This window comes from Alosa sapidissima, chromosome 2 (assembly GCF_018492685.1).
Source record: "Alosa sapidissima isolate fAloSap1 chromosome 2, fAloSap1.pri, whole genome shotgun sequence".
NCBI lineage: Eukaryota > Metazoa > Chordata > Actinopteri > Clupeiformes > Clupeidae > Alosa > Alosa sapidissima.
The window spans coordinates 35,333,650-35,359,582 of record NC_055958.1 but is presented as its reverse complement, the minus strand read 5'-3'; the positions used below and the strand labels follow the sequence as shown (position 1 = coordinate 35,359,582).

The window sequence follows — 25,933 nt, the reverse complement described above, 5'->3', positions numbered from 1 at the left end:
CATTTTACAGCACACACAAATAGTTATTTTCTATCTTTTCTTTGATAGAACATGTTAAATATAGAAATGTAATCAACTTATCAATAATGAAAATGGCTGTTAAAAAAATGGAACCGGTGAACAGACAGATTCTTCTCCAAGTCTAACTTCAGCTGCAGTATCAAACTATAATGCTTCCCAGTGTGGGACATTCATTTCACACACTAATATAAATGCACTGTTATGGAACACCCTTTCTTTCTTCTTCTCACATCCAATATCCAACTAAAAATACAAAAACAATTTTCATGATACATTTGAACATGTTACCATGGAACATTTCATATTGTAACAAACTGCAATGTTGTCTCAGAATGTTTTTTATTGGACTTTCACATTTAAACACTATTGCCAGGCCAGACCCGGCCCTTAACCTCTACTGAACCTCTACTTTAGGCTGTATCTAAAACACACATCAGCCAACCCTGGTTCTGAACACTGTAACTACTGTAGAACATAAACACGACATACATGACATACAACTGGCAACTTGCATGGTTTCAACATCAACACATAACACAGCATCATGGGAGTTCCACAGTTATAAGTCAGCTAGGCTCAGTTCATTACACATTCCCCCAAGACTTAGTCCATGTCCCCTTGACTCAAGCCTTACCCTACGCAGTCCTTGAGCCTGGCTGAGACGCGACGCTGGCGTTGTGGGTGCCCCGCTGTCGCGGCGGTGACTTCCGGTGAAGGCTGCATGGTGACCGGTGTTAGAGCCACAGCTCCATTGTCACCAAGTTCCACAGAGTCAGTGTCCGAGTCCCCACGGCTCTCAGCTGAGGCCAGGGGTCGGTACAGGGCCAGTCGATCACGGTGAGCTACAACTCTCCGACGCTTAATCAGTCTCACACGATAGACCACGTCAGACAGCTTCTCTAAGACATCGCACGGCCCGACTCACTGGCTAGAAACTGTACACTATCAAATGCCTTTCTTTCTCTCCGGGAAGTACACCCAAACTTTATCGCCGGTCTGGAACTCCTGGCCGCGACAGCGTGTATCGTGAGCTCGCTTTTGACGTGTTCCAGCTTCAATCACAGCCTGCCGGGCCAATTTGTGTACTCCTTTCAGTCTCTCGCGTAGCTGCCTGTAGTATTCCATCCCTGGCTTACCTCCAATCTCCGCTTCCGGAGGCGAACCGAACATCAAGTCCACCGGGATGCGTAGCCTAGCTCTCGCCCGAACATCAGAGCTGCCGATGTGCATTTCGTTGACTCTTGCACCGCTGTGCGATATGCCCAGAGCACCAGGGGCAAGTGTAAGTCCCAGTCCTTTTGTCGGCGGTCGGCCAATATGGCCAGCTGTACTGCCAGCGTCCGATTAAACCGTTCCACTAGCCTGCCGCTTTGTGAATGCAGAGGTGTCGTTCTCGTTTTCCGGATGCCCATGCGCTGGCAAACATCAGCCTCGAAATTCCACCCTTGGTCGCTGTGGAGCTCTTCCGGTGCCTCGAACAGGGGCCCTTCTTTGCTGTGCAGGCATCACAGCAGTGAACATGCAGTGTAACGTCCTGCTAGGGTTGGGAACCGAAACTCGGTTCTAATACGGCAAACGGTAGTAACTGCATCGAATAACAACGTGGATTTCGGTGCCTCATTTCGGTGCTTAAATAGCGTTTTTTAAATTAATTTTTTAAATACGAGGCATCACTGCATGTCATGCGCCATCTCTAACGTCTTGCTCTGATAGCAACACATCCAGATACAGTTAGCTAACATATGATAAACACTGGATGTATAAACCAGAGGAGTGCACCACATAGGCTAGTGGACAGTGTTTGACAGCTTGCGTGAGCCCAAAGTAGCTTACTTTAAAGCGATATCGCGAGCTCCTGTTAAAATCTAGCAGTGGGCCTAACTACACACAAGCAAAAGGCTATGAATAAAAACATTAACAGTAGGCTAGCTTATACGTTACACAATATCCTTGCTAATGCGCTAACTGACATTTATTTGAAATGTTATCAGCAAAGTTGTAAGGTGAAAACTTTATTTCACGGTGTGTTATGGCATGATATTAATATTTCATGCGCACGAGGCCCATATAGCAGCACAATGAATATGAAGATCATGTTAAAAGTTAGCTGGCAAAAACATAAATATGTAGGTTACATACCTGATGTCACTGAGCTGTCAAAGAGGCTACGAAACCATCTCCGTACATTATCGCTAATTAAACTCAGCTGACTGGTGTTAGCGCATAGCCATAGTTGCTGTTAAAATGCCTACTAGGCTAGCGCTGGGAATCTAAACACTTCAACACCGACATGTAGCCTAACATGTTCAAAACTACTGCGTGTTATGGATTAAGACAAGACTTTTCTTGAAGCATTTGGGAACACACTGAATTAACTGGAAAGTAAGAGTCCCTGTTAGATTAGCTAGCTTGCTTGCAAATGCCGTTGTCCATGACCTGGCAAGCGGTTTTTACATACCTTATGGCAAACCACCTACACTGGGTAAACTTGAAAGCAGAGCTTACCATTGTGTGTGCATGCATGGAAAGCTGTTTTAACATTTAAATGTATTATTCGTAGAAGCAATGAGATATTGATAGTAAATTGAATGTAACAGTTCAATTAACAGTTCAATTCATGCAAGACCATTTTAATTAAAAAAACATTTTAAAAACAAAGTACCGGTTCAGGCACCGTTTCGGCACCGGCACCGTTTTAATAGTATTGATTTAGCACCGGTATCGGATAAAACCCTAACGATACCCAACCCTAGTCCTGCCTGCATCCCGGCCAATAAAAGTGGGCATAAGAGTCTTTGCAATGCCGAAATGATCCGCCCCCACTGCCCCATTTTGATGGTTGCTAGGTTACAGGTACGCTGGCGAGACACGCCGCTCCGTCTCCGTTCGTGATTTTGTGTAATGTCATGTTAATTTTTTGTGTTGATTTGTCTGGTTAGGTGTATTCTCTCTTTGTTTGCGTTGTTTTTTGATAGTTTTCGTGTTGTTTTTGGTCCCTTGGTCCCCTTGGCGTTGCTGCTTCTAAGTCAGCTGATGTCGTTGGTGTTGGTCCATTGGGAGCTTGCTATGCCTGGTGTTCTCGGGAATGGAACACCAGGCATAGCAAGGAGCACCAGGCATTTCTCGGGATGGCTGGACCTGGGCCTAGTCTGCGAGGGATCTGCCGCGGCCGCCGAGCTGCTGCGGACCTGCGGGCTGGCGTCTGCCTTGCCTGGAGTCTGAATTGTGCCGTTGACTGACGTTGGCTGAGTCTGGATTGAGCAGACTGGCTTCTGGCTGTTGGCGTTCGAAGCTGCGTTGGGGAGCTGCAGTCTCTCGGAGCATCAGGCTGTCGCTGTCATGGATCCACCGAGTTGCTGATCTGTGGGATTGGTTGTGTTTCCGGTGATCTAGACTGCAGTCTAGCTGTTGCAAGTGGGGCCTGCTAGCATCACTTGCTGAAGGCCAGTGTCTATACAGCAGTCCTTGATGTGCTACTATTCCCGGCCACTGTGAATAAATCGCTTTGGTCTCTGGATCGAGTGCTGATACGTCAGTCCATGGCAGTCGCTGACCATCTTACTGTAGATGACCACACTCGGCTGAGCGTGACGTCCTCCGATTGCGCCTTCCGAATCTCCTCCCTTGACATCACGTCCACCGGCGACTGTGCGTCTGTTGCCCTGGCTGTGGCGAGACGACCTTGGGGTGCTGCTGGCCAGTGTTGACTCTCTCGCTAGCGTGAAGCTGGCGAGCGGTGGCTCTCTTGTAGGCGCTGCGCTGCCAAACGGTGGGTCTCTCGCTGGCGTGCTATTGGCGAGCGTTGACACTCTCGCTGGCGCGACGCTGGCGAGCGGTAAGTCTCTTGCTGGAAACAGTGGCTCTCTCTCTCTCTGCCAGCGGTGATGCAGCCTGTAGCCGACGAGCGGGCTCCGGTTGAGCCGCGGCCAGGCTCCTCTCCTACCTCCGGTGGCAGTGCTGGCACTGGTCTGCTGCCTGGACAGGGCGTCCGCATTGCCGTGAAGGCAACCTGCCTGGTATCGAATCTCCATGTCGTAGTCCTGGAGCGCCTCCAGCCAGCGAGCCAGCTGGCCCTCTGGTTCTTTGAAGTTCAGCAGCCAGGTGAGCGACGCGTGGTCCGTTCTCAGCAGGAACCGTTTGCCGTAGAGGTAGGTGGCACACTGCCACCACCACAGCCAACAGTTCTCTGCGGGTCACGCAGTAATTCTTCTCCGCTCGGTCAAGTGAGCGGCTGAAGTATGCGACCACCTGCTGGCCCTGCTCGCCTGCTTGAGAGAGGATGGCGCCGACGTCACATAGCGCCCTCCGCAGCCGCCAGAATGCCGCGTCGCACTCTCGTGTCCACTCGAAGAGCTGGCTTTTGAGCGTCAATCGATGCAGCGGACTGGCAACTGTGAAACGCCGGTAATATGACGCCAGGCCCAGGAATCTCCGCAGTTCAGCACCATCGCGTAGAACAGGCCAACGTCTCACCGTCTCCACCTTAGCTGTGTCGGTGGCCACTCCGGCAGCCCCCACGACATGGCCCAGGAACCTGGTTTGCCTCCTGAACAGGTGCCACTTTTTCGGGTGCAGTTTCAGCCCAGCACCCCGTATGGCGTCGAACACCTTCTCCAGATTTCCTATGGCACCGGTGAGTCTGTTGCATGACACAGGATGTCGTCCAGGTAAACCACGCAGCATGTTCGTGGAATGCCCGCAAGGACATGCTCCATCAGCCGTTTGAAGTTCGCTGGCCCGTTGCATAGGCCGAACGGAAGTACCCGGAACTGCCACAGCCCGATGGTGAACGCTGTCTTCGGCTGAGCTTTCGGGGCTAGATCAATCTGACAGTAGCCGCTGCGCAAGTCCAGCGAGCTAAACCAGCAGGAGCCGGCAATGCTGTCCAGCGCATCGTCAATGCAGGGGAGGGGATAGGAGTCTTTCCGGGGCAGCCCAGGGACTACTGCTTGGCTCTATTACTCCTGCCGCGGCCATTTCCTTGATCTTTTCTTCAGCTGCTTGTCGTGTGGTGAACGGTAAGCGGTGAGGTTGAAGTCGGATGAGCCAGGCATTTCCGGTGTCGATATCGTGTTGGACCAGGCTCATTCGCAGTCCTCTTCTCTTGCAGCGAAGATGTCGGTGTACGCTGCTAGTAGCCTCCGCACCTGGCGGCTTTGTGCTTCACTCAGCTCCTCACAGCTACGAGTGCAAAGTTCATTTACGGCTTGCCTTGTCTCTACAGAGGGCAGCGCTTTCCTGGTGGGCGTGAGCTGAGCAGTGGCGCACTCAGCAAGCGGACCTGGATGAGACCTGTTGTTTTCGCGGGCTTGAGTTTCGGGGGCTTGTGTGGGGAGGGGCGGAGACTCAGCAAGTGGACCTGGATGAGACCTGTTGTTTTCGCGGGCTTGTGTGGGGAGGGGCGGAGTCTTGGATGACGAGCACTCTTTGCGAGTTTGCTTTCTGCGGGCTTGTGTGGAGCGAGCTGGAGGGTTCTTTGTTGCGCCAGCTCTCCGCACTTCATGCTCTGTTTTCCCCGCCATGTGCAACACTACGCTGCTCGTCCCCAAGTGTAGTGTGAACCGGAAAATGTCCACCACAGCCCCCCATTTCTCTAGCACGTCCAGGCCGAGAATGCAATCATCCTGAATGCTAGCCAACCAAAGCCGGCGGCTTGCCGTTTCACCGTTGATGCACACACAGCACTTTTTGTCCATACAGTTCTGCTCGCTCTCCGGTAACTGTGGTGATGCGTGTTTTTATCTCTTCCCAGCCTCTGGGTCTGGCTACCAGCGTGCCGGGTAAGAGACCGGGGCACACAAGCGAGATGGTGGAGCCAGTATCGATCAAGGCGCGACACCGAGTCCTGTCTAGCGTACAGTCCACATAGAGTCCTCTTGTTTGGCCGAGCCGGCCCAGCCATATGCAGTCCATAGCCAGGGAGGTAGTGAAACTTGAAGGTGGCATCCCTCCCGCGTGCCACCCCCCTCTAGTTTGACTGGGGCGCGCGCGTGAGGGGTGCTGGGGCGGGACAGTACCTCGCAATGTGCCCCGGCTCGCCACACCGGTAGCATCCGTCTCCGCTGGCCGGCCTCTTCTACTCGCGTGGGCGGCGTTGTGGTGGCTGTGCTGTGGTCTGTCGCGTCGTTTCCAACTCCTCCCCGTCTTCCTCCGTCGATGTATGGCGTACGCAATGCCTCGACTCCGTTGTGTGGAAGATGTTTTCCACCCGTTCGGCCTCCGTGAGCGCCACGGCTGGCAACTGTAGCAAAGTCCCAAATGAAACACCGGTAATATGACGCCAGGCCCAGGATGAGAACCATGGGAGAACCATAACGCAATTGAAGCAACTGTAAGTACAGTATGACTAATGGATTCTTATGTGTTGTATATGCATTATATGTGTCGTGTAATATTTTGTCTTACTTGTCCCAAGTCGTACTTACATATATATTCCCTTTCACGCAAGTTGTTTGTGATATGGGGAGGTTGAAGGTATGTGGAACCATTTGATGAGGATTAAATCAAACACTATGAAGGGTATTTTATGATCACCCAGTCTAATCACCTTTTACTTGGTAGGGGAAGGATGTGTATGCAGTCAATGCACCACATGATGCCTGTAAGTCAATTGGTAATGTTCCTATAACTAATAATTTGGTTGACTGAACAGTGTTACTGTGGAAAGTGGATTATTGTTCATATTTGCTTGGACAACTACAGGGAGATGGAGCATCAAAAGACATACTCATTTTTCCAATATGGAAACAAGGACACTGGTCCCTATGTGCAAGTTATGCGCGCACACACACACACAACTAACTGGTATGGACTGCCTCAACACTTTGTAATTCACAGCTTCTGATGCCCAAGCTTTGCTGGATGTATCTGCTAGACTGGTTATGGGGATGAGCAGACTTTAGGCGTATTCAGGTTTAATAGCCTAAATGAGATATTGGAACTGTTCAATGTTCCATCTTATGTTCCACCAGAGCTAGTGAGTGGAGCTGATGCTTCAGACTCGTGGTGTGAGCGGTATCGGAGCAAAATTGGAGTGGTACCAGGCGGCCGCTCCGGTCTCTAAATTAAAAAGTGAGTGAGTGTGAGTGGTGTCCAAGTGTTAAATGAATCATGAAGAAAAATCCCAAATTTTATCTTAAGGACATGCTGAGACTTTGGGGCAACTTACATTATATACACTTGATGTGTTCCTCACTTCACATACAGGTACTCTATATGTGTCAAGCCTAGGTTACTCAGCCATATTGCGACTGATGCAATTGGCATTTTAATTGGCTGTGTCATTCATACCCTTACTGCTAACCCTAAGCTGTGTAGTGAGTGCATGAGCACCATTAGTTAGCGCTATACATTGGCAGTGGTGGTTAGTAAGGTCCCTCATTGTACACTATTCCCACAAAAGTTCAGTTTGAGTTCAGCCGCCCCCCCCCCCAGACTGTGTGTGTGTGTGCTTGTGTTTCGTAGATCTGTGTGTCTGAAATGTTTTTACCAATTCTCTTTTCTAAATTGATTTCTCCATTTCACAGTATGCCCTCTATAAGACATTTGATTGGACATTTGACTTCACACAGGTAATGACGTAAGCTTCTGGCTGTTATTTTGATATACATTTAGGCCATAATGTGAAGCTGTTTTTTCTCATTTTATTAGAATGACATCCCTTGGTTAAGGAGGTGGTAGTGCCTGGTCATTGTAAACCACATGACCCTTTATTCAAGGTATGCATATGTAACATGCGCAATTGAATGAGAAGGTTAATGAATGACAAGACTAATTAATTCTAACGCATTGTATTTAATTCCGTTTAGTCCGAGCATCACAAACGCACCTGTCCAGTGTGTCTCCATTGAACAGGTGTTTATATCTTCACTAACCATACAGACAATGACCCAAACAAAGTTGTTGTCTATTCTATTTTTTTTTTTTTTATTGTAATTCTACGTTGTGTCTCAACTCAAGTGTCAAAGTGAACTTGCGTCTCTTATGAACAATGTTTGTCTCAATTCTAGAGAGAATAGAGAGAGTTTGCAGGAATTACATCACTTTAATGAAGACTATGATGACATTACAGAAGTAAGGGGTTATTTATTGCTCATTAAGCATTAATCAGGTCAACACAGATCCTTAATTAATGACAGGAGAGAGTGCTGAAACAGAGGACCCCCCACCACACACCCAGAGTCACTCTCTTAGACACACTAGATCTATGATGTTTGAACCATCCTATCTGGATGACAATGACCCTAACAATGTTGTTGTCTATTTGATTTAGTTTTTAATTTTTACTACGTTGTATCTTATCTAACCTCAAGTATGAACCTGAACTCACGTCTTTGGGACTCTTATGAACAATGTCTATCTCAATTTTAGAGAGAAGAGCGTTTGCGAGAAATTCAGGAGATGAATAAAGAATATCAGGACACTGAATTGGTAAGGGTTATAGATTACACATTAAACATCAGGTCAACACAGATCCTTAATTAATGAGACCGCTGCAACACAGGACACCCAGTCTCTTGCATAGACACACATTAGATCTACAGTATGATGTTTTAACACTGTTTTATGCATTATCATCTATTGACCTCCCCACATAAACCTACACTACATAAGATGTGTCCATGGCCTGGCATGGTAGTGCAATCTCCCTTTCACTGTCAAATGTCACCAGCAAGAACAAACTCATTCAAATCTCACACTTAGCATCCAAGATAATACAGCTTCCCACCCCCAGCCTCACTGATGCAAATGACACAGCCACCACATGCCTTGCCTGCACCATAGTAAGCAGCCCTGACCATCCCCTGAACCGGTTCTTCACCCTACTCCCATCTGGCTGCAGATACAGAGCCCTGGACTGGAAAAAAGCACACTTTAAGAAAAGTTTTGTACCCTCAGCTATCACTGCACTAAACAAACTCCTGTGGAAATCATCCATCCCCCCTGTAACTGGCGTTGATAGGCCTGTATGGGAGCATGTGATTCCTCCGTTTAATAATAATTATGATGAAAGTTTGTATGTTGTTTTGTATGTTTATTTTGCTGTGTGGGTGGATATGATTATATTTGTCCTTGGGTTGTTTTGTTTCATTTATCGTTTGGTTGTATTTCATGAGCCGTGTATGTCATGTGACCTTGAATAAACTTATATGACCTGGAAGCGTTAGGGTCAGGGAAAGGACTTCTGAAAGGAGTTTGTGGGCACCGCGTTTGCAACGCTCCAGAGATTCTACCGCTGGTACAAGGCGTACACGGTAATTGCCTGAATTTATTGTATTTTCTTTATACGTTTTTGTATGTCTTCTTGTTTAATATTAATGCATGGTATGTGTTTTGTTGTTGTCTGCCAGTTTTCACGGTGCTCATGACGAGCAAAGAAAATAAAGAGTCATGACATCAGTATGAAGCGTGGACCAGGTTTTATTGACACCAGCAGTAGCTACAGTGAAAACGTCGCCTTCTGACCAAGGATTGCTGTGTTCCTGTGGCGATTGTCGGCGAAACCTTGGCTTGTCGTCACCCTTCTACGTCCTCCTTCCCGGGCGACCGTGCAGCTGTTCACCACGACAGGCCTTCGTGTGCAGTCGGCTCGCCCCAAGAAGAAACTGAATTGCGTGGGCGCGCCTTTTCGGTGGACTAATGGACATTTCATCTTCGCGTCTTCAGCGCACGGCTCCGCGCATCGTGTTGGACAATTGAGGACTCGCTTTGTTCCTGCCGTGGGCTACAGCTACTCGACGGACTCTCATCTGCCGTGTCACAGGTCGTATACTACGTTTTTATGAAATGCTACCTTGGTTGATGTGATCAGAAACGCTTTAAGAGGCAACAGACACTTTTCTCGTCATATCTACCTTGCCAATGCCTTGTTTACAGTTTGTAAGGGGAATTGGAAATTTTATCCTTGTTTCAAATGTCATGATTGTGTGAAGAGCGGTTTTAATGAAAATATGGGTTTATGAGCATTGTACTGCCATTTAACCACTGTTTGTATGTTTTAAATTAACCCTTTGTGTTACAGAATGTCTAATCAAAACAAAGCAGAGGCAGGTGATGGTATGTTAAAAGAAACTGAAGTAGTCTTTATGGAGCAAACAAAGTGTGATATTTGTGGTCAAAACAAAGAGGTTGTTGAAGCTAACAGTGAAAATGTAGAGAATGCCATTAGACATTTTTCATGTACGTCATGCACAGAAAAGCCAGAGGTCAAAGTGAAAGGGCCTAGTGTTGCCATTCAGACAAGCGAAATTAGAAAGTCTTCCCGTGAGAGACATTTTACGGCAAAGATGCAAGAACTAAAAGAGCAAGAGCTCTCCCAGAAAGAAAAAAGATTTCAGTCTGCCTATGAAAAATGGAAAGTCAAAGTCAGAGAAGTAAGACGGAGTTGAAGACTCTGTGCACTGAGTCAATCTTATTTCAGATGATGGATGAATTGGAGAAGCGAGAGGGTGAACTGAGAGAGTTATATGATGACATACGGCATATCATGGCACCAAGTCAAGAAATTAGGAGAAAAATTGATGCATGCGTAGCAGTAACTAAAGACCTGTTGAAGTTAATGGGGGTGCGCTTAACTGAAGATGACATGGACTTTGATGCTGAGGCAGAGAAGGCAAGGTTGCGTTTGCTGCTTGACAATGAATATGCACGATCAATATATGGATCTACTGTCTCTAAAGTCACAAACCATAGCCAGCACTCTGGCCATGCCTCTGAAGCCGGAGGTGTTGCAGCTAAAAGAGCAGAGGTCACCACACAGCTGGAAGCAAAGAAAGCTGAACTGGAATTGGAGGCTGACATAGAGGCAAAGCGTCAACAATTAAAAAGGCTAGAGCGTCATAGAGACATTGAGGTCATGGAAGCAAAACTCAGAGCATATAAAGAGGAGGAATTAAGAGATCAAAGCAGGCAATGTAGCCTAGCAGGTGATGTGATCAATTCAAACCCCCTTCCCCCTAGTGTTGCTTCCCTGACAGGACATGCTGCTAAGACTGAAGTAAGTCTAGTGCAGGCTCTGCAAGAGTCAATGGCCCTAACTCGTCTTCCTGTTCCAGAACCCTCTGTATTCTCTGGGGATCCACTGAAGTTTATAGAGTGGAGTACAAGCTTCGAAGCCCTAATAGAAGGACGATGTTTCAATGCAGCAGACAAGTTGTTCTACTTACAAAAGTACATTGGCGGTGAAGCAAAGTCAGTTTTGGAAGGTAGCTTCTATAGGAAAGATGAGCTGGCATATCAACAAGCCTGGAAGAAGCTGAATGAGAGATATGGTCACTCCTTCGTGGTACACCGTGCTTTTAGGGAAAAACTCAACAGATGGGCAAAGATTGGTGCAAGGGAGTATATAAAATTAAGAGAATTCAGTGACTTTTTGCAATCCTGCAGCGACGCTATGCCCCACGTCAAGGGCCTTCAGGTTCTGAACGACTGCGAAGAGAACCAGAAGATGCTGACTAAACTCCCTGATTGGGTGACAAGTCGGTGGAATCGTTATGTCACAGAAGAACTAGACAAAGGCAAAGACTATCCTGGCTTTAGTGAATTTGCTGCATTCATTGCAAAAGAGGCACGTATAGCATGTAATCCAGTATCGTCACTGCATGCAATTAAGAATACAGAGGAGAGGACGGTTAGGGAAATGAAACAGTCTCGAGCAAATACCTTTGCAACAAATGTGAGGTCTACTGAAGCAGTTTGTTCCTCAGCCAAGTCCAATGATGATAGTGACACTGAAGATTCTAATACATTCCTGACAACAGTGGCACATGCCTTTAGACCAGTGAAATGTGCATTTTGTGGAGAAAGTCATGCTACCCACAAATGTGAGAAATTAATGTTAAGATCAGTAGAGCAGAAAAGAAAATTTGTGCTGGATAATAAGTTGTGCTTTGCGTGCCTGAAAAAGGGGCATACCTCCAGAGATTGCAGGAATAGAGCAACATGTGCACTATGTAAAAAACGTCACCCTACACCATTGCATGAAGATCGTCCTGCAGCAAATGAGTCTTCACAAGCAGTTCTGCCAGCTGAAGAAAACACAGTCTCACTGTCCTGCTCTGTTAGTGGAAAAGCGGGCAGCAGTACATCAATGATTGTTCCAGTCTGGCTCTCATCACCCAATACAGAGTCTGAGATTCTCGTGTATGCCCTATTGGACACTCAGAGCAGTCATACATTTGTCGATCAGGAAGTGTGTAAAAAGCTGCAGGTAGAGATGGAACCCGTAAGGCTAAAGCTCTCCACCATGATGGGAGTAGACTCAGTTGTACAAAGCCAACGTGTTAGTGGACTCAAAGTTAGAGGGTTTACATCAGATTGTTACATCCACTTACCTCCCTCTTATACAAGGGATTTCATCCCTCTGGAACGAGCACACATTCCCACTCCTGAGACAGCCAAGAGGTGGAAACCTCTTGCCCCAATAGCAGACAAAATGCATGCTCCGATGGAATGTGAAGTTGGACTTCTGATAGGCTATGATTGCTCTAGAGCTCTGGCACCACGGCAAGTTGTTACAGGCGGTGATTATGAGCCATACGCCATCAAGACAGACTTAGGATGGAGCATTGTAGTAAGTGTACCACAGAATGCTAATCCCGAGTGTGTGACCGGATTTTGCCATCGCATATCGGTCAGAGAAATGCCTCCAGTGACTCCAGCTTCTGTCATAAAAGCACTTGAACTTGATTTTGCTGATACTCGAACGGGAGAGAAGAGTATATCCCAGGAGGATGTTCAGTTTCTTCAGGTCTTAAGTGAAGGCATCAACCAAAATGAATGTGGTCACATCGAAATGCCTTTACATTTCAAAACACGCCTTCATCTTCCAGACAACAAGAAACTCGCACTAGTTCGACTGAAACACCTAAAACGAAAGTTGGAGAGAGATTCTAAATTCATGCATGATTATATCAGATTTATGGAAGGAGTCCTTGAAGATGGCGATGCGGAGAAGGTAGAAGAGCAAGTAAAATCAGGCAGTCTATGGTATATACCGCACCAAGGCGTATATCACCCCAGAAAACCAGATAAGATCAGGGTATGGAGGCACAGCTTTGAATGATCATTTGTTGACCGGGCCTGATCTCACTAATGGGCTTACTGGGGTGCTCTGCCGTTTCATGTGTGATGTGGAAAAAATGTTCCACAGGTTTCATGTCCGTAGAGAAGATCGGGACTATCTGCGATTCTTGTGGTGGGAGAATGGCGATACAGATGCAGAACCCACAGAATATCGCATGAAGGTCCACCTTTTCGGAGCGTCATCTTCTCCAGGGTGTGCTAATTATGCTATGAAGCAGCTTGCCAGCATGAATGAAAAAGAGTACCCATCAGCTGCCAGTTTCATCAGGAATCATTTTTATGTAGATGATGGACTCATAAGCCTGGAGTCTGTTGATGAGGCAATAAAGTTGGTAAGGGATGCTCAAGCTGCATGTGCTAAAGGAAAATTACATCTCCACAAATTCCTCTCCAACAACAGAAGTGTCCTGGAGACAATTAGTGTGACTGACCGTGCTGCTGAGGTGAAGAAAGTCAATCTTAACCATGATCATCTTCCTGTGCAAAATGTGCTGGGGGTGAAGTGGGACGTAGAAAATGATGTCTTCTCCTTCTCAATCAACCTTGGGGAGAAAGCTGCTACACGCCGTGGAATCCTCTCAGTTGTGTCCTCCATTTATGATCCTTTAGGCTTCCTGGCCCCCTTTGTCCTCTTTGGGAAGAGAGTGCTGCAGGAAATGTGTCGGAAGGGCATTAGCTGGGATGAACCACTGCCAAGTGAATTGAAGCCAAGGTGGGAGAGTTGGCTGGAGGATTTACAGAACTTCCACAAAATACAAATCTCAAGATGCCTCATACCTGAAGGCTTTGGAAAGGTTTTGAGAACTGAATTACACAATTTTTCTGATGCCAGTAGCCAGGGCTATGGTCAGTGCTCATATGTCAGGCTAGTGAATGACGAAAATGTTCATTGTGCCTTGATAATGGGGAAAGCAAGGGTCGCGCCTACCAAAGTTGTTACCATACCTCGACTAGAATTGATCGCAGCAGTTATATCTGCAGCAATGAGCAACATGCTGAAGGAAGAACTTGACCTCAAAGTTGACAGAGAGTACTTTTGGACTGACTCACAAGCAGTCCTAGGGTATATCAATAATGAGGCTAGAAGATTTCATGTCTTTGTTGCAAATCGAGTACAGAGAATCCGTGAGACCACAAATCCAAAACAGTGGCACTACATAAGCACAGAGGAGAACCCTGCTGACCATGCCTCTAAGGTAGAAGAACTGATCAATTCCAACTGGTTTACAGGACCCAGATTCCTCTGGGGAAGAGAGATAGTTGTCAGTCAAGAGAAGCCAGAGTTGTTGGTGGGAGATCCTGAGGTCAAAGCTGTCCAAGTCCTGAACACTAATGTTGCAGAAGAAACTGATTTCTTGCAGTGCCTGTCACGTTTCTCAAAATGGCCTCTGGCTGTAAATGTTGTCGCTCGAATCCAAAGATTGGCAAAGAGGGCGAAGACGTCAGCGCCCTTGAGTGTGGAAGAAAGGAGGAGGGCTGCAATGACTCTGATCCAGCTTGCACAGCGAGCAGCCTTTGGAGAGGAGATACGAATGCTCAGCCAGGAGTGTGGGAAGATCGCTCGCAGCAACCAGCTGTGCCAACTGGACCCATTCCTTCAAGATGGTGTAATGAGGGTGGGAGGAAGACTAAGGAGAGCGACGGCACCACTTGAAGTAAGGCACCCAGTAATCCTTCCCAAAGAGAGTAATGTTACACGGCTTGTTCTTGCACACCACCATGAGAGATCACAGCATCAGGGTAGAGGACAGACCCTCAATGAACTTCGAGCCAATGGCAATTGGGTTGTTGGTGGCAGCAAGGCAGTAGCGCAGTACATAAGCAAATGTGTCCCATGTAGAAGAGCTCGTAGGCCACTAGAGCAACAACGAATGGCAGACCTCCCCACTGACCGCACAAATCATTCCCCACCCTTTACCTATTGCGGTATGGACTGTTTTGATCCTTTCTATACCAAGCAAGGACGCAAGATCTCTATATAAGAAAGCGATGGAGGCAGGTTCAATATCTGTGTGAGCAGTTTTGGTGCAGGTGGAAGAAGGAATATCTTGCTAATATCTCTCTAAGGCAACGGTGGCATTCTCCTAGGAGGAATGTGCAGGTTGGGGACATTGTAATCGTAAAGGATGATAAAGTCTCCCGCAATGAATGGAAGCTGGCCAGGGTCCTGGGGGTTTGCGAGAGTGATGATGGACTAGTACGTAAGGTTGTAATACAGATGGGGGAACGAAGGTTGGGAAAAGGGGGTGAGCGTATTACCAAACCCTCCATTATTGAGCGGCCAATACAAAAGTTGGTTGTCCTGGTAACCGAAGGCTGAAATCCTGTGTGGTAATTAATGATATGTAAATTAAATTTATGATGGGTGTTTTTGCCTTCTTATTGTATGAGTTTCAATGATACATTTTACAAGGTTTGCAATGTTTTAATCTTTTCCTACAACAGGGTGTGTGGATTTTAAATAAAGAATGCAATGATGAATTAAAGTTTTCAATTATGTGCTGGGTTTAATGTACTGTGATGCTGGGAAATTACCATTGATTGGATGTATTTTGTGTGTGTAATAATTCAAGGTAATTTGGTGGGAGTGTAACTGGCGTTGATAGGCCTGTATGGGAGCATGTGATTCCTCCGTTGAATAATAATTATGATGAAAGTTTGTAACGGTATGTTGTTTTGTATGTTTATTTTGCTGTGTGGGTGGATATGATTATATTTGTCCTTGGGTTGTTTTGTTTCATTTATCGTTTGGTTGTATTTCATGAGCCGTGTATGTCATGTGACCTTGAATAAACGTATATGACCTGGAAGCGTTAGGGTCAGGGAAAGGACTTCTGAAAGGAGTTTGTGGGCACCGCGTTTCTACCGCTGGTACAGAGATTCTACCGCTGGTACAGAGATTCTACCGCTGGTACAAGGCGTACACGGTAATTGCCTGAATTTATTGTATTTTCTTTATACGTTTTTGTATGTCTTCTTGTTTAATATTAATGCATGTGTAGCAGGGTTAATTATGCTTCCCTGAATTCCCCCATCGTTTCTACAAGTTCTATTGTAGTTTCCCACGCCTCTGAGGTACAGTAGGTTGTAGGGGGGTGTGGCTTGGGTGTGGCAGGGGTCGGTTCCCACACTGAAGACCCCTTAAGTGTTCGTGTAGCCCCTTCCTCTGCCTCTTTTGCTACTGTCCTGAGGCAGAGGTATGTGGAGTCTTGCATACAATACATCATATCTTTTATTTATGCTTTTATGGTTACTTGTATGGTGCATTTTTCACATAGAACTGTTTTCTGGTGTTGCACACCTTATATACGAGTTATATGTATTTAATCAGTTTTAAATAGCTCGTAGCTCGTTACACAATGCACATTACCTCAGTTCTACATGCTACAGTCTGCTAACGTGGCTGCAGGTGTAGCGACGTTAACTAGTTAGCTTACAGACTTTCATACTGGTGAATTGACTGAATGCATTTAAACGTGGTTTACCTGTTTGATTGGCAGGAGCTGTGATGCGACTGGCTCGCTCCCTGTCTGATGTGTTTGTTTTGTCTTATATTTCAGGTATGCCATGTTTGTTTAATGTACTTTTGTTATTGTCTATTCACATGTACTTTTGTGGCAACGCTGTTAACTGCGTGTCTCGTAGTCTTGCCGCGCGGCTCTCTTGCTACTGTCCTGAGGCAGAGGAGCTGTGATGCGACTGGCTCGCTCCCTGTCTGATGTGTTTGTTTTGTCTTATATTTCAGTAAAAGAGTCAAAGACCAGGTCGGTTGTGGCGTCTCTTATTATACACAACACAACGCAGAGAATGTGGTAGAGGGAAAACTACCTCTGTTACACATGGTATGTGTTTTGTTGTTGTCTGCCAGTTTTCACGGTGCTCATGACGAGCAAAGAAAATAAAGAGTCATGACATCAGTATGAAGCGTGGACCAGGTTTTATTGACACCAGCAGTAGCTACACCCCCTATTCTTTTGTGTTTATGTTTGTCTGCACTGTCCACCTCTTTGCTTGTGTTGTGTTGAGGAGGGAGGGGAAACTAGGGGGGAGGGGTGTATGGTGTGTGTTATGTTATATGTGATATGCTATATGTATGAGGCTTTGTATATCCTGCATGGAATGTAATGATGCATGTGAAAACGAATATTATAGGACAATAAAGACTCTGTACTATACTATACTATACTGAAAACCTTTAATTGACCAAACTGTCTTTTAATCTTTGTTGCTCAGCTCTTCAAAGAGGCAGCCAAGGCAGCGGACTGGTTGCACAAAAATAGTGGCCTCATGCTCAACAAATATTGGCTGCCACGAATCTTCGCAATGGAGGCAGAAGAGCTGGAGGAGGTGATGGCAAGACAGTTCGTCCAAATGGACACTGAAAATATGGCCCTCTTCTCCTTTCACTTCAGCAGCTATCAAGACTGTGAAACTTTCCTGGTTCGTGTACGGGACAAATATGAATTTGGGTCATTGACAGCATTAGTTCGAACACCACATACAAATGAAAACTAACAGCTTGCAGCAGAACTCATCTACACATTTTTTCAAATTGAATTGATTGTGAAACTTTTGTTTTTGTTCATTTACATAGTTTACATCTGTTTAAGTGTACTGTATTCTGTTACGACCCCGGTGCCCCTTCAGGCCTTCTCCTGTCAGTGCACAGGCAGGGCTGGGCCTGGTTGGGCTAATGCCCTCATTGATTACACCTATTTTCTTCATTCTTGCAGGCATTCACTTTGATTCTCTCCCCTCATTTCTAATCCATACACACACGCCACCACTCCCATTCATTTCCCCCAGCCTAGACATTTTGCTATTGGTAACCTTGTGCTTTACTTTAATAAATTAATATATTTGGTTTGAACCTTGTTGTCCGTGTCCCTCTTTATGTTTCGGTCTGGGAACGAGCTGGCCATAACAAATGTAGGCTACCATGTTCTGGTCCTGCTGTTGCCAGTGAGTGACTTCTATACACCTACATTGTAGGATGTATATTAATAATGCAAATGAACGGCAAACTCTGAAATATAGTCTGAAATGAGATGTTATTATCATTGAGACAACAGGGGTAGGCTATACAAAAAAAATCCGATTGTTGCTTACAGTAGCCGACTATTTAGGTTAAGTTTAACGTTGTGGACCGTAGCCTATACCGTATAGGGTTACATGTAGATCGATTTTGATGTAGGCTTAGCCTAATATTTTTCTCAATACGTATGAGGTTAGAGAGAAAGAGATACGGCGGTTTCATTTTACTGCAAGCATTAACGAAGCTAATTTTTCTATGGAACCTCCGGAAAACCAGACATTCTCTTCTTCTTCTTCTTCTGTCAGGTTTTATGGCAGTTTACAGGCAAAGTGTATTACCGCCATCTACTGGACTGAGATGCAATCAATTGGATGTTATTTCAAGGAAAATCATAAAAATAAAAAATAAAATAAATAATAATAATAATAAAAAAAAAAAAACACAAAACAACCAACTAAATCCTATTTGCTAATTGTGTTTCTTTGATAAATGTGATGACAGCACTAGTGATGTTTCCTGATCTAGGCTCACCTAATAAGGTGTCTAAAGAGAAGGCTTTCTTGGCTGCGTTCACTTCCCTCTTTAGCTTTTCTCTTTGTCTGGAGAATCTTAAGCATTTTAAAAGAACATGATCTACATCCTCTCTCATTCCACAAAACTCACATTTTCCAGTTGGATGTTGATTTACAACATGTAAGCTATTATTCAAACCAGTATGGCCTATTCTCATCCTTGTAAACCAAACCTTCTCTTGTCTGTTTGGGTACATAGGTTTGTTATTTAGGATATTCTTTTGAATATTATATAAATGTCTACCTTTCTTCTCCTTATCCCATTCAGCTTGCCATATTAAGTTAACTTTGTGTTTGATGATTACCTTAACTTCTGATCTGCTGAGAGGAATGTTTAACTGAACTTCCTCTTCCTTAGTTGCCTCTTTTGCCAGCTTGTCTGCTTCCTCATTACCACCAACTCCTTTATGAGCAGGTACCCATACAAACTGGATTGATATTCCCTGTTGACTGATTGCAAATATGATATTATTAATTTCATTCAATAAATCCTGTCGGCATGATGATTCTCCATTTTGTATAGATGTGAGAGATGACATTGAATCAGAGCAAATAACTGCTTTAGGGGGCCTAGCTTCTTCTATCCACTGTAATGCAATAATAATAGCTGTCATTTCAGCTGCAAATATGGACAGATGGTCTGATGTTCTCTTTTTAATAGAGATTTTGTGATCAGGGATATATGCTGCAATACCTGTTTTACCCTCTGAATCTTTAGATGCATCTGTATAGACCTGTGTTGTATCATAATACATACTTTCTAGATATTGCTCTACGTTCTGATACACTCCTCCAGATTTAGCTATCTCTTTGGTTTCCATAATTACCATAGGAGAACAAAACAACCAAGGTGGAGTTCCTACCAGGGGCACAGTCTTACTACAATTGATACCATCTATTTCCAATTGGTTTGCTATTTTATTACCATCCCAACCAAAGCTACAAATCTGGGATCTACCATATTCCCAACACTCGTTAAGAACTTTCTTAGTGGGGTGTGATACATCATGTTCCTTTAAATTAATCCAGTAAGCCATACTCAACTTAATACGTCTAAGGCTTAAGGGCATTTCTCCTGTTTCTATTTGTAATGCTGGTATTGAAGATGTTCTAAATGCACCACAACATATCCTCAGACTTTTAGCCTGCATTCTATTGATTTCACCAATCAATGTCTTAGATGCTGAACGATACACAATACATCCATAGTCTAACACTGATCTTATCAGTGCAATATAAATTCTTTTAAGGGACATCCCTGACGCTCCCCAGTTGTACCCTGACAAACATTTCAAAACATTAATGCCCTTTTTGCACCTCTCATTTATTTTCTGTATGTGTTCCTTAAATATTAACTTGACATCAAACCACACTCCCAGGTACCTAATAACGTTAACTTGTTTTAATGATTGATTATATAACTTAAGTTCTAGTGTGGGATTTATTCTTTTCTTTGAAAAACAAATAAATTGAGTCTTCTCTATAGACAAATGAAAACCCCACTCACATGCCCATTTTTCTACCTTGTTAATAGCCAGTTGCATTTTGGTTGTAATATTATCAATATTGCGTCCTTTTACCCACAAAGCTCCATCATCCGCATATAATGCTCTATTAATTCTAATGTCGTCTATTGTATTGAAAACATCATTAATCATGATGTTGAACAGCACTGGACTGCATACACTACCCTGAGGTGTTCCGTTTTCTATTGAATAGATGTTAGAAAAATTAACCCCAACTCTCACTTCTATTGTTCTATCCTTTAAAAAGTCTCTAATCCAGTTAAACATCTTACCACTAATACCCATTCTATTCAGCTTAATTAACAGTCCCTCCTTCCATAGCATATCATACGCTTTCTCTATATCAAAGAATGTTGCCAAGACTGATTCTTTACTGACTTGCGCTTTCCTTACTTCATTTTCTAGACATACAACAGGGTCCATCGTAGTACGTCCATTACGGAACCCACTCTGGTGTGGGGAGGCAAGACCTCTTTTTTCAATTTCATACATTAGTCTTCTAGTGATCATTTTCTCCATAAGCTTACATAAGTTAGATGTTAATGCTATTGGCCTGTAACTTTTAACTTCAGTCTTATCTTTCCCTGGTTTCCCAATAGGAACCACTACAGAATGTTTCCAGCCCAAAGGCAATCTTCCTTGCTCCCAAACCTTATTGTAAAGACTTAAAATTATCATTTTAGCCATATCATTGACTTCATTAATCATTTTATAACATACACCATCCTTCCCCGGTGAAGTATTCCTAACCCCATTTAACGCTCTCCTAAGTTCAAATAACGTAAATTCCTTATCTAGTACACTCTCGTTTATTACATGTTTCCCCAGTAGCCCTTTACTCTCATCCATAACTTTAACTCTCCAAGACAATTCCTCATCAGTTAGGTTTTTTGAACTATGAACCTTAACAAAACTTTTTGCAAGCATCTCTGCTTTCTCTTGATTAGTTACTGCCTCTTTATCATTATTTTTAATTACAGGTAGAGAAAATTCCCTTCTAATGCCTCCCATCTTTTTAATCATGCTCCAAACATCACCCACTTTGACTTCTGCTCCTATTTTACCACAAAAGTCACGCCAATATGTCCTTTTAGCTTCTTTTATGACTCTTTTAACCCTTGAGTGTAATTTTTTATATTCCATTAAGTTGGTATAGGAATGATTTGATTTAACAATTTTGAAAGCTTTATTTCTGGCTTTAATTGCTTCCTTACAATCATCTGACCACCAAGGTACCATTCTTCTTTTCCTCATCCCAGAAGATTTGCCAAGAACCTCCTCCGCTGACTCACATAAAATATTTGTAATTGTTGAATTTAACTCATCAACATCATTACTCATTTCTGACATTATTCCCATTAGCCTGCCACTTGCCTTCATGCTATATAACCCCCAGTTTGCTTCTTTCATTCTCCATCTTGGAAACCAATTCTCTTCAAGGCACACATTTTGATTTCTAATACCTAACCAAATAATATAGTGATCACTGCCAAGAGAATTTTCACTAACCTCCCATTCACTTACCCCTGCTATCTGATCAGATACTAATGTAAGATCTATTGCTGATCCTGTTCCATGAGACGCATCATACCTAGTATTCCTTCCGTCATTTAAACAAACCAACTTATAATCATCCATAAACTCCTCAATAGTGCTCCCATTTTCATCCACCTTAGTACCTCCCCACAGAGTGTTATGTGCATTAAAATCTCCACATAATACTAGCTTCCCATTTCCCTCCTCACACATATTGTCTAGCATTTCTCTCAGGATTCTTTTACAAGGGTTATAAAAGTTGACGATTTTAATCTTAGTTTTACCTACCCAGATCTCAACCAGGACTGTTTCAACCTCTTTATCTGCATTTAAAGCTCTGTAATTAATCCCCTGCTGAATAAATGTGGCCACTCCACCTCCTGCAGTATCCCTGTCTTTACGTACTGCTGTATATCCATATATTATGAAATCAAGTGATGATTTTAACCAGGTTTCCTGTATACAGATAATGTTGGGTTTAATATCTAATTCCTCAATAAAGTTTTTAAGTTCCTGACCATTAGCAATTAAACTTCTGGCGTTCCACTGTAAAATTGATAGACTCATTACGAACTGCCACCTGGTACCTGGCTATCAGAAATTCCTAATACCATGTAGACCAACCATACCAATAGAGTCAACTGACAAATCATGAATCTCTAGATACTTTTCTGCTGCTCTTTTAATTATTTTAATTCACTTCTACTTGCCACTTGGGCTGAACAGTTAACCACTTCCACCATAAAAGCAATGAAACTTTTCTTATCCACAATTAAAGTATCTTCAGTTACCTTACAACATTTCTGGGTCGTTTGAGCTTGACTAGGGGTTAAATCTAAAGGGGCCATACCTACTTTAACCCTTGATTTTGCTTGGTTTTCTTTGTCAACCTTTTTAATGGCTTCAGCATAAGTAATGATCTCTTTTACCTTAACATTTTGCACTTGAACTGCTCTTTTATGCATTTCGCACCCTATAGGCCGCACTATGTTCACCTCCGCAATTACAGCACTTGATTTTCGTTCCTTCCGCACATTTACCATATTCATGTTCGCCTCCACATTTAGCACATCTGGGTTTTGATTTGCACGCAGAAGAAATATGTCCATATCGCTGACATTTAAAACATCTAGTTGGTGGGGGGATGTAAGTCCTCGTCATATAACTTACATACCCAATCATGATTCGTTCAGGCATCTTAACCTCATCCAACACTAACAAGACAGACAAACTTGGTCCTTTACTTCCATTCCTAAGTACTTGCAAACGCTTGACTTTGCTGACTCGAACTCGTTTAACATTGCTTTTAATGTCTTCTTCTGACAAGTCTGTCGATACTCCAGATATCACCGCCATTATTTTACCCCTTTCTTCCCAGTCTTGGGATTTAACACTTTTCCCCAGTAACGTTTTAAGTTTCATCAATCCCATTCTCTGATCACTGTCTTGACAAACCACTAACAGGTTACCATCTCTTAGCGTTCTGACGGAGCGAACTTCTCCTATTTGCTTATAAATTGCTTCACTGACTTTTAATGGGTTTAATACACAGGGGGTTTGAAATCGAATCACTACTTTAACCTCAGTCCTAACTCTTTTCGTTTTATCTAGTTTAGTATTTCCTTTTATTTTCTTCGATGCTCTTTGAATTAAATTCCATTCACCTTCGCTTATAGTACTCTCACTATCATGCTCCCCTGACAACTCCTCCAAATCATTAGATCTAGTTTCAAACTTATCCATGCTTAACAGTCCATGATCACATCCCAGTCCACCAAACGCCATTTCCAATGGGTCTGGCGGCTCTTTCGCATTCCCGGAAGCACTCATCGCTTCCCCCCCAGACATTCTCTGGGAAAACTCAAAATGAGGTATGTGACGCTGACGCTCAATGTCGATACGTAATGACGTAGCATGTGACGTCGCACATGGATGTGGATGTCCCCGCCACGTCCGCGATTTTTTTTTTTGCAGGATGGTAGGGGAAGACTGTCTGTGATTGGCCAATACCGCCCTACTCTGTCTGTGATTGGCTGGGATATGCAGGCTTCCCGCAGGCTGCAGCGAGGTTTAGGCTACTTGGAAAAACTCTGAGCTGTCTTGAACACGAAATCGAAAGAATTGAAATCGTCCGGAAATATCGGAGCTTGTCTTGTTCGACATTTTGATCGGGGTAAGAATGAGATTTGCAGGATGTTTTCTACTTTAATCAGATTAATTCAAGGAAATAATAACAATAAGGTCGACTATAACGAATAGCCTGCAGCGTGCAGATCGGGGCTGATTTCAATGTGGGGGAGCTCAATGTTGCTACTTTCCAGCGTTACTGGGCCGCAAGGGAAAATAAAAAAAATGTTGCGGGATTATTGCGATTGCGAGGCCTCACACATAGTAGCCTACAGTTAAGCAATTAGGCTTTTCACGTAACATAAACATATTATTATTGAAGGCTATTATACAGAAATCGGACTACCTATTTAATATGATGCCGTCTGTGCTTTTAAACGTGACATTAGGAAGGCACTTCGAGTGTCGCTGTCTCATCACCCCGCAATAGGACCATCTTATTGCGGGGAAACGAGCTCATTGCTCCCCTGATTCGGTGACAAGGTGAGATTCAGATTTTATTGTCGTTCCACTGCTAGCAACCTGACGATTCAAGCTGAAGATCAATAGGCCTACCCATACGCGGGAGAAACGTTTTTCAACTTGTGCACTTTTCTTCCGCAGCACTATGAACGTCTCATTCACGACTGTTATTTATTTATGTCCTTATTTGACAATCAATGTGTTTTCAATGTTGTAGCCTATAGCTCGACACGCTGTGGCGCCCTGTTTGGCCCCCAGGGCAATTGCCCAGAATGCCCATGCCTTCCGCCGGCCCTGGTTACGACTGTTTCCCAAAACTATCGTAGCCTACTTACATAGTACTTAGTAAGTTCGGACCATGATAGTTTCCAAACTTCAGTAGTCTGGACTAAGGTAGTAAATGACGTTTAGTAGCACGTGAACGGGCACACGTAGCCTACCTGCACATAACAGAGACTTAATGATGGACTACATAGTTTAATCCGTGAAATCATCTGTTTTTGTTTATTCAGGGTCATCATCAAAAAAATAATATATTGACATATATGCAGCTTGAACATATTCCAGTATAAGCACATCTATGTTAAATAAATATATTTACATCTATGTTAAATACATATATTTCCATGTATGTATCAATATATTTCAAAATATAAGTAAATATTAAATATTGGCCACTTTCTTATATTTTATGCATATAATTAAATATATTTAAATATATGACACTAAGAAGCATGATCACATGACCCTTGATGAAGATTCTGATCACATGATCTATATATTTCAGACATATATTTCTCTATTATAATTCATATTCTACTATGGTTTGATATTTTCCGCATTGATCAATACATATTTCACTATTTTGTTTACTTAAAATCAACCATAGTATCAGTATAAAGAGGAAGAAACACACTCACACACTTCTTTTATCTTTTATTCTATTTTATTGAAAATCTTTGTTTTTGATATGGAACCTCACTTTGGCATTTATTGCCTGGCCCAGCAATCTGGAGTGAGTGTCTGGCCTGGGAACTGCTTCAGGGTGGCCTCTGAATAAGACAGAACATACACAAATAGAACATGCAAAATATTAGTGACACAAATACAGATGCTAAAGTGCAGTTAACACTGTTGTGTTATCACGATAATTGGAGATAAATACAAAGTGAGTTGGCGAGAAAGACATACAAATAAAATAAACTCACCAATTATCGTCTTAGTCCTCTCAGGGTCCAGGCATTCCCTCTAAGTGCCTTCTAAAAAATAGCACAACCAATTAGCACCTCAAATAGTTAGTTTACTAACACAGAAAAGATCTATGATGGTGAGGCGAAAATGTGAAGCAGTCCAAACAGACAGCCTAACACTTTTAAATGAGACAACACAACTAATATATCATATACACAGAAGAGAGAAGCACACAGATACACACTGAAAGGAAAAGTTAGTTTCATCCTCAAATGTTTACTAAACTTGTACAACCAAGAAGCTGCTATTTCATTAAAGTTAAACATGTACATTTTAATGTAAAAGTTCACATCTGTATGAAAACACTCTACAAACCTCCT

At 43.6% G+C, this 25,933-nt stretch overlaps 1 protein-coding gene and 1 long non-coding RNA gene across 17 annotated transcripts in view; both read left to right on the top strand.

The window, feature by feature from the left end:
• LOC121692798 (fibronectin-like) overlaps positions 1-25,933 on the top strand; it is a 149,769-nt gene that overhangs the window by 93,357 nt on the left and 30,479 nt on the right. The gene's annotated exons all lie outside the window — the stretch shown is intronic.
• Positions 16,275-16,893, top strand: LOC121693489. Its single transcript, XR_006025520.1, has 3 exons — positions 16,275-16,301; positions 16,605-16,664; positions 16,850-16,893. It is a non-coding gene; the product is annotated as an uncharacterized LOC121693489 (long non-coding RNA).